Below are 10,595 nucleotides of genomic sequence, written 5' to 3'. Positions count from 1 at the left end.
ATATATAGTTCTGTGTATTCTTGCCACTTCTTAATCTCTTTTGCTTCTTTTATATTCTTAGTGTTTCTGTCTTTTATTGTACTTATCCTTGCATGAATTATTCCCTTGATATCTCCAGTTTTCTTTAAGAGTTCTCTAGTTTTTTCCATTCTTTTTTTTTTTTTTCCCTCTACTTCTTTGCATTGGTCATTGAAGAAGATCTTATCTCTTCATACTGTTCTCTGAAACTCTGCATTCAGTTCAGTTCATTTCAGTCACTCAGTCATGTCTGATTTTTGCAACTCCATGGACTGCAGCACACCAGGCTTCCCTATCTATCACCAACTCCTGGAGCTTGCTCAAACTCATGCCCTTCGAGTAAATGATGCCATACAACCATCTCATCCACTGTCGTCCCCTTCTCCTCTTGCCTTCAATCTTTCCAGCATCAGGGTCTTTTCCAAGGAGTCAGTTCTTCCCATCAGATGGCCAAAGTATTGGAGTTTTAGCTTCAGCCTCAGTCCTTCCAATGAATATTCAGGACTGATTTCCTTTAGGATGGACTGGTTTGATCTCCTTGCAGTCCAAGGGACTTTCAAGAGTCTTCTCCAACACCACAGTTCAAAAGCATCAATTCTTCCATGATCAGCTTTCTTTATGGTCCAACTCTCACATCCACACAAGATTACTTGAGAAAGCATAGCTTTGACTAGATGGACCTTTGTTGGCAAAGTAATGTCTCTTTTATATATGCTGTCTAGGTTGGTCATAGTTTTTCTTCCAGGGAGCAAGCATCTTTTAATTTCATGTCTGCAATCACCATCTGCAGTGATTTTGGAGGCCAAGAAAATAAAGTCTGTCACTATTTCCATCGTTTCCCATATAGTTGCCGTGAAGTGATGGGACCAAATGCCATGATCACAGTTTTTTGACTGTTGAGTTTTAAGCCAGCTTTTTCACTCTCCTCTTTTGCTTTCATCAGAGGCTCTTTAATTCTTCTTCACTTTCTTCCATAAGGGTGGTGTCATCTGGATATCTGAAGTTATTGATATTTCTTCCAGCAATCTTGATTTCAGCTTGTCCTTCATCCAGTCTGGCATTTTGCATGATGTACTCTGCATAAAAGTAAAATAAGCAGGGTGACAATATACAGCCTTTATGTACTCCTTTTCCAATTTGGAACCCATCCATTTTTCCATGTCCTGTTCTAACTGTTGCTTTTTGACCTGCATTCAGTTGGGTGTGTCTTGTCCTTTCTCCCTTGTTTTTCCCTTCTCTTCTTTCTTCAGCTATTTGTAAAGTGTCCTCAGACAACCCCTTTGCCTTCTTCCGTTTATTTTTCTTAGGGATGAGCCTGGCACTGCTGCTTGTACACTGTTACAAACCTCTACCATATCATCAAATTTTTTTTTTCTCCATTGATTAATTATGAAAACTTCTTCTGTACTTGATTTGTAGATTTATATTAATTTTTATCATACAGATCTTATAATTTGTACTAGATCACACCATCTTTTGCTACAGATTAGAATTTTAAGCAAGATGAATGGTGGAGTAACAACTATATAATAGCATACTAACCCCACTTTTGTCTTCCGATCACTTTCTTAATATAATTTTACCTTGGTCTCAATTCTTTCCCAGTTTAAAATTGATATGCTATTTATAAACAGTAAAATTTACCACATTTAAGTTAACAAATGTATACACTTGTGTAAATTCTGGCACAATAATCATGATTATGATAGAACATTTCTCCAAAATTCTTCTTGTGTCCCTCTGTAATTTCCTCTCCTGAGTCCTAGCTCCTTACAATCATTAATCTACTTCCTATCAGATAGTTTTACATTATAAATCCTACTCTATATAATCTTTTGTGTCTGACTTGTATTTATTAGTAGTCACTTATTTTATATAACTGAGTAGTATTTCATCATAGAGAAAAAACAATTTGTTCTTCAGCTAAAAAAAAAAAAATTTGTTATGTTCTTAAGCTCATGAACAATTGGGTTGACTCCAGTTTGAGAATATTATAAAGGTTATATAAATGTCTTCATGCAGCTCCTTATGTGGACATATATTTTATTTCTTTTCAGTGCAGTTCAGTCCAGTCACTCAGTCATATCCAACTCTTTATGACCCCATTGACTGCAGGATGTCAGGCTTCCCTGTCCATCACCAACTCCCAGAGCTTTAATTTTATATATACCTAAATGTGGGATTGTTGGAACAAATAGGAAAAAATCATAAAAAATCACAGAACTGTTTGTTTCAGTTTTTTGCTTCACGTATATTGATGCTCTGTTTATTAGTTACAGAAATTATTAGTTTAGAATTGTTATATTGCCATGTTATACTGATTCATTACCATTATAAAGTTACTCTTACAGTAATTCTTTTTTTTAATTTAATTTTATTTTTTAACTTTACAATATTGTATTGGTTTTGCCATATATCAACATGAATCAGCCACAGGTATACACATGTTCCCCATCCTGAACCCTCCTCCCTCCTTCCTCTCTGTACCATCCCTCTGGGTCGTCGATGTATAGAACAGTCTTTTGGACTCTGTGAGAGAGGGAGAGGGTGGGATGATTTGGGAAAACGGCATTACAGTAATTCTTCATTTTATTTTTCCTGATATTTTTGGAACAACTCAAGCTAACTTATGGCTATTTTCTATATAGCATCTTTTTTCCTGTTTCTTACTATTATTCTCTTTGTGCTGTGTATTTAAAATGTGTCTGGTGCAGCAGATAGGTGGTTTTTCTTTTTTATCCAATATGACAGTCCTGCCTATTTCTTGGGAGCATCAATTTGCATTTAGTGCAAGTGTTGATATTTTTGTGTTTACTCTGAAAATTTGCTATTTTATTATCTCTAATATTTTCTCTATTTTTTTCTCTTTTGCATTAATCATCTTTAACATTTCATTTTCATTTATCTGATGATTTCTAGATATCATCACTATTTTACCTATGGTAATTTACTTAGTGTAAATGTTGAATTACTTCAGGTAAAATATACATTAAAATGTTATATGTTTATTTACCATGACTCCTCTCCTTGCCCATATATAAACATAAGTAGGGTTTACCTTCTCTTTGATTTCTTTGCTGTTAGAGATACTCAAAATTTCTGATTTCTCTGTGGCTTTGAGCACCATATTAAATTTGTTTATTAATTCCAATAGTTTTTTTAGTAGAGTCTCTATTGTTTTCTATACACAGTATCATGCCATCTGCAAGTAAAGACAGTTTTGCCTTTGTTTTTCTACTTGGATGCCTTATATTTCCTTTTTTTTTTTGAAGGATTCATGTTTCCATTTATTAATAAATCCATCTATTCAGGTCAGTTCAGTCACTCAGTCATGTCTGACTCTTTGCGACCCCATGAACTGCAACACACCAGTTTTCCCTGTCCATCACCAACTCCCAGAGCTTGCTCAAACTCATGTCCATTGAGTCAGTGATGCCATCCAACCATCTCATCCCCTTCTCCTCCTGCCTTCAATCTTTCCCAGAGTCAGGGTCTTTTCCAAGTAGTCAATTTTTCGTATCAGGTGGCCAAAGTATTGGAGTTTCAGCTTCATCATCAGTCCTTCCAATGAATACTCAGGACTGATATTGCCTAATTAGTCCTAACTCTAGTTAGGACTTCTGGTGCTATGTTGAATAACACCCCTCCAGTGGGCATCCTTGTCCTGGACTTAGAGAAAATGGTTTCCACTTCTAATGTCTAAATGTGAATCTAGCTGTAGGCCGGTCTTTATTATGTTGAGGTATATTAGAGTTTGTATCATGAAAGAATGTTGAATTTTATCAAATTCTTTTTATGCATCTATTTTGATGATGATGTGATTTTATTTTTCATACTGTTGTAGTTTATCACATTTGTTGGTTTGCATATGTTGGACCATCCTTGCATCTCAGCAAAAACTCCCATTCATTTATGATATGTGATCCTTTCATGGTGTTTTTAAATTTCGTCTGCTAATATTTTGTTGAGAATTTTTACACGTATGTAAACAGGCTTCTTGACTTAAAATTTTCTTCTCTTGTAATATACTCGTTCTCATCCTTAGTATGCATGTTATACTATTGCATTTTCCTTTTATATTACCACTTGCTTTTCTACCACTCAGCTTTTATCTCCAACACTTATAACACTGAGCGCTGAAATTTCCAGCTTGTAATTTCTGTAGCCATAGCTCTGGGGCTTTGTCAGTGTCCTGGATAAAGGAAAATTCAATTCTTATTCTTACCATTTGAAGCTGTTTGAGATAAAACTGTCCTCCTGTGTTTGTCTACTCTTGGACACTTCTCAGATTTTTTAATGTTCTTTTAATTTTGCTTTACTTTTATAATAGTTTTCTCATTGGGTAATTATAGGACCACTGTCTCACATTTACATGCTCTCTTTTTCATTTTTTCCTGTTTTTTTTTTAAATTAATTTCTACTTGTCTTTATTTTTCTCATCTTTTGTAGCCACTGTAAAAAATTGGAGGCCATTGGCAATATATAAATAAATGTTATAAATAATTCTTATATGTTCAACACATCTTAAAATTTGATTTACAATAAAAATTAAGGATACTTCTTATAATCTAGTGGAGATATTCTGTGTTAGAAAGCAATGTGGAAACTCCATAGGTATCAGTAAAGAAGAATTTATTCCATTATGTCAGTTTTGAAAATTGTGACATAATTTGAAATATGAGATGTTGATACTTCTGGGTACCATGATTATATTAATAACTTCCATCTGGAACTCCACAAAACTCATCCCTTTGAGCCCAGCATGCCACCCAATCTTACTATCCTGCTGTGTAGGTTCAACTCCTTTCATATTCTCATGTACACCAATTTTGAATCTGACATATTCTGAAATCCTTATTAAATGCATTCCTGTCTTAAGTCTCAACCTTCTAGTTGTTCTAATACTGTTCAGTGTACCAGGCTCCTCCATCCATGGGATTTTCCAGGCAAGAGAACTGGAGTGGGGTCCCATTGCCTTCTCCGTGTTATCAAATAGATTCATATAATAGAGGGCATAATGCTGGTTATTAAGGAATCCTAGAGGAGATTTCCCAAAGTACACTAATAAATAGTGAGTGTATAATGATAATGATTTTTATGACCTTTGGGAATGTGTTGGGCATGGTTACTCACTGTTCACTGTTTGGCACTATAGTTTTCCACTATTTGTTAATTAGTGCCAATGAAACACAAAAGTTTATGACTCCTGTAACCTACTTACAATGAGATTATCCTCCTTGTTTATATATTTAAGACTCAAAACAATCTCATATGGCCTCAGAGAAGTTTATCCTTCTCTCCTTAGTCATTATGTTACCATCTCTATGACTCTTCTTGGGAGGTACTTGTTAGAAAGACAGAAGCTATATTAAAGCATGTTGTATAAAAAGTCTCAAGAATGAAAAGAGATTTGAAAAAGATGGTGAGATGAAAACAGATCAATATTAAATTTGGTAAAGCTTATTGACAGAGAGACATTCAAAGAAAGTCTCAACACAAGCAAAAGATCATTTCCTTGCTAAGAGTGTTAAAGAAACATAAAATGAGTGACCAGTGAAATAAGAAATTCAGACCATTAGGGAAATATTAAGAATATAAGAGTCAGTGAATGTAAAATGGAGATGAAACCAAGAGATTTCATTAAAAGAAGCTGGAAGATAGCTCAGTAGAAAGAAGATGTTTAATATTGGTGTGAGTCTAGGAGGTAAGCATATTAGTCATGAGGAAAATCATCCAGGCAATAAGTAGGCAATATTGGACATTTCTGATAATTACAATTTGTAAAATAGAAATTTTCTACATATCATTCAAAATTTTTATTTTATATTAGAGTATAGTTGATTTACAATGTGTTAGTTTCAGGTGTACAGCAAAGTGATTCAGTTTTACATACACAAATATCCATTCTTTTTCAGGTTCTTTTCCCATATAGATATTACAGAATATTGAGTAGAGTTCTCTGTGCTATACAGTAGGGCCTTGCTGATTGTCTATTTTATAAACAGTAGGCATAAATGTTAATCCCAAACTCCTAAATTTTTTAGGAATAAAAATCCTGAATATAAAACTAAAACATAGAAAGCTCTTTCACTGAGTTCATTATCATATTTGCTATATTATTTAATTTACCTTCATGATAAGATGCTTTATCCTGATCATTATTCCTTCTGCTAACACAGCACTAATGTTTATATTTAATCACACTAACAACTTCTGAGGAACATTTTTCCTCCCCTAGAAGTCAATAGCCTCCACATAGAGTTGCTTGTTAAATTCTCCTTTATGTAGAATGTACAGAGATATTAGCCTAGTAATGGTTTATATTTAATGGCCTGTGGGATTTCCAGGTGGTGCATTGGTAAAGAATCTGCCTGCCAATGCAGGAAACACAAGAGATGCAGCGTCAGGAAGATCCCCTGAAGTCGGAAATGGCAACCCATTCTATTATACTTGCCTGGAAAAATTGCATGAACAGAGGAGTCTGGCAGACTGTAGTCTATGGAGTCTCAAAAGAGTCAGATATGACTGAGCAACTGAGTGCACGTGTGCACACACGCAGGCACACATGCACATTTAATGACCTATATTTACTTGTTTCAAAACTCAGTTTCATTAATGAGATAGCAATGAAGAGTTCATTTTATGAAGTAATTGGAACCACAGTAAATTTTAAAGAGATCCAGTTTTCAAGCCCTCATCTAAGAAAAACTTTCACTGGAAAAAAATAAAACAGGTCAATATATTAATACCTTAAGAAAATTATAGGATTAGAAAATAAATATGGATTGTGGAAAATACATAAAGAGAAATTGCTTGTTACTCCTTTCTTTTTTTTTAATTTATGTATTCATTTACTTATTAGTATCTTTAGAAGATAAGAATAGATTTGTAACTCTTATTGGAGGAACTTGGATTCTGCTTGAAGATAATTTCAAGACCTGTGTTTCTAGTTTCTATATTTAGTGATTTAGCATCCTTTTAGACCTGATTCCAGTGTTACCCTTGTTTACTCCATCAAATATGGATCTTCCTGTAGTGTCTGTTAATAGTGACACTACCCATTCTGTTATCAAACACAAGTATTTGGTGATTTCATATATGTCTTATTCTCATTTATTAAATGTACTTTATGGTCATCATTGGGCAGCAAGAAAGTCAATTTCTGAAGATAAAGTTTAAAATTTTATGGAAATTAGAAATTGGTAAAAAAAAAAAAAAATGGTCATCCAGATTGAAGCTACCAATTTAAAAATGGCATAGCAAAAGTCAGGAAAGCTAAGTCCAAAGCCAGTAGTCCATGTTCAAAGGTAGCCAGTATTCAATGGGAATAGAGCTCTGAGCTATTGAACAAAATCTTCACCAATGTAAAAAAATATTTTGTGGCTGGTTTCAGGAAAATTTAATTCAGAGTATAGTCAAATGAAGTCCAACTCCTTTTACTCAACACCTCGTTAACTAAGTGGCACTAGAAGTTCTTAGAATTAACCAGATTTAAAATATTTCTTTGCCTTTGTATTTCTAAGTTTGGGCTTATGCTTTCACTGCTATGCTATATAACACAGACTCCAGAATTTTAGATTCTTGAGCAAGACATAGTGTATCAAAAGGTGAGGCAGAAATTTCTTCAGCATAGATTCTTTGACCTAATATGGGGCATACTGGTAAATTAGAAAGTTTATGATGTGATTTTTGTAATTATGATATTTTGTTGAGCCAGATTTCAGTTCAGTTCAGTTCAGTCACTCAGTCATGTCCGACTCTTTGTGACCCCATGAATCACAGCACGTCGGGCCTCCCTGTCGATCACCAACTCCTGGAGTACACCCAAACCCATGTCCATTGAGTCCGTGATGCCGTCCAGAAATTTCATCCCTGTTGTCCCTTCTCCTCCTGCCTCCAATCCCTCCCAGCATCAGGGTCTTTTCCAATGAGTCAACTCTTCACATGAGGTGGCCAAAGTACTGGAGTTTCAGCCTCAGCATCAGTTCTTCCAATGAACACCCAGGACTGATCTCCTTTAGGATGGACTGGTTGGATCTCCTTGCAGTCCAAGGGACTCTCAAGAGTCTTCTCCAACACCACGGTTCAAAAGCATCAATTCTTCGGCGCTCAGCCTTCTTCACAGTCCAACTCTTACATCCATACATGACCACTGGAAAAACCATAGCCTTGACTACACGGACCTTTGTTGGCAAAGTAATGTTCTAATTTTTATTTTTTTTTTTTGTATTGCTGTCATTTAATTTTATACACAAAGTTTTGATAAATGCAGTTTTTGAACTTTAGTTGATAATTATAAATTGTAGTTAATCATGTAGTATTGTCTATAAACATTTGAAAGTTCATTTTTAAACTATATATATTTTTTCTTTTTTTTAATTTTATTTTATTTTTAAACTTTGCAAAATTGTATTAGTTTTGCCAAATATCAAAATGAATCCGCCACAGGTATACATGTGTTCCCCATCCTGATCCCTCCTCCCTCCTCCCTCCCCATACCATCCCTCTGGGTCATCCCAGTGCACTAGCCCCAAGCATCCAGTATTGTGCATTGAACCTGGACTGGCAACTCGTTTCATACATGATATTTTACCTGTTTCATTGCCATTCTCCCAAATCCTCCCACCCTCTCCCTCTCCCACAGAGTCCATAAGACTGTTCTATACATCAGTGTCTCTTTTGCTGTCTCATACACAGGGTTATTGTTACCATCTTTCTAAATTCCATATATATGCGTTAGTATACTGTATTGGTGTTTTTCTTTCTGGCTTACTTCACTCTGTATAATAGGCTCCAGTTTCATCCACCTCATTAGAACTGATTCAAATGTATTCTTTTTAATGGCTGAGTAATACTCCATTGTGTATATGTACCACACCTTTCTTAGCCATTCATCTGCTGATGGGCATCTAGGTTGGTTCCATGTCCTGGCTATTATAAACAGTGCTGCGATGAACATTGGGGTACACGTGTCTCTTTCCCTTCTGGTTTCCTCAGTGTGTATGCCCAGCAGTGGGATTGCTGGATCTTCTTTCAGTAGGCTTTTATGTGCCTTTGATTTATATTTATTGTTGTTTATTTTATTTATTTCCTTTTTTGTTTCTTATTTTTCAGTTTCTTAATTTGGCTCATATAAGATGCTTCAAGATCCTCTTATATATTGCCTGTCCTTGAATTATCCATTTCTTTAAGGAGCCATTATTCCTTTTATTGGAGGGCAGTATTGGAAACCAGGATTTGGGTGCTAGTATACTCATTGTTATCAGTAGTAAATATTTACATTAAAAAATCTGGAAAATAATTTCTTTTCTGCAGGCATCTATATTTATATGAATATAGAATATCCGTCATAGTTTGTTTCTTGATTGCATTCAGTTCAGTTCAGTTCAATTCAGTCGCTCAGTCGTGTCCGACTCTGCGACCCCATGAATCACAGCACGCCAGGCCTCCCTGTCCATCACCAACTCCCGGATGCCATGATCTTTGTTTTCTGAATGTTGAATTTTAAGCCAACTTTTTCACTCTCCACTCTCACTTTCATCAGGAGGCTTTTTAGTTCCTCTTCATTTTCTGCCATAAGGGTAGTGTCATCTGCATGTCTTGATTGCATTAGGTGTAACCTATTTACAAATCTTATATGCCCTATGCAAAAGTTCTAAGCTGGAGTTACAATTTTTCTTTGAGTGTGTGAAGAACAAAGAGTTCTATCTAACTATGATATTGAAAAGGCAATTGGAAGGAAAGCAAAGAATGGGCATTTAGCTCAGTCTTCGGATGGAGATAAGATCCTTTCAGAAATTATATTGAAATGTGTATTTATTTAATACTGTTGTATTAAAAAGTATCACAAATTTAGTGGTTTTACCATTCATTTATTATTTCACAGTGTCTCCAGAACAAAAGTTATCACAATTGAACTGATTCTCTGTTCAGGGTCTTACAATACGAACATACAGATATGAGCCAGGTTGTGTTTGCATCTGGAATGTGAGTCTCTTTCTAAGCTCATGTGGTTTGGCAAAATTCAGTTCTTTGTAGTTGTGGAACTGACTTCCCATTCCATTGCCAGCTGTCACTCAGGTACCACTCTGAGCTTTTAGAGATCTCTCATATTCTGTGCCATTTGCCCCTCACCAAGTTCAATGTCAGCTCAGGAGAATCTCCCTCAGGTTGAGTCTTTCTCATGATTTTAATCTCTTTGCAGAAAGAGGCTAGTCTTTTTTTGAGGTTTTACCTAATTAGATCCTACCCACTGAAAATAATCTTACTTTCTTAAAGCCAGCTGTGCTTTATCACAAAACTTGATCTGGGAATGAAATCCATCATACTCACAAGTTCCATGGATTATATAAGGTATGTGTACTCAGGGAAGAAATATTGATGACCATCATAGAACTTTGCCTATGGCAAATTTGTGCTTTGAAAGTTTAATAGTACATTTTCTAGTTGCAGAGGAGGTGGGCACTAGGCAGAGAGGAGAGATAAGCTACAGAAAGATATGTAAAGTAAATTTACAAGTGACTAAGTATTAATACAGTAAGAGACTTACTGTCAGGACATCTGGGACATGAAACTGT

Source organism: Bubalus kerabau, chromosome 9 (assembly GCF_029407905.1).
Source record: "Bubalus kerabau isolate K-KA32 ecotype Philippines breed swamp buffalo chromosome 9, PCC_UOA_SB_1v2, whole genome shotgun sequence".
Taxonomy (NCBI): Eukaryota; Metazoa; Chordata; class Mammalia; order Artiodactyla; family Bovidae; genus Bubalus; species Bubalus kerabau.
This window is presented reverse-complemented; position numbering follows the sequence as displayed.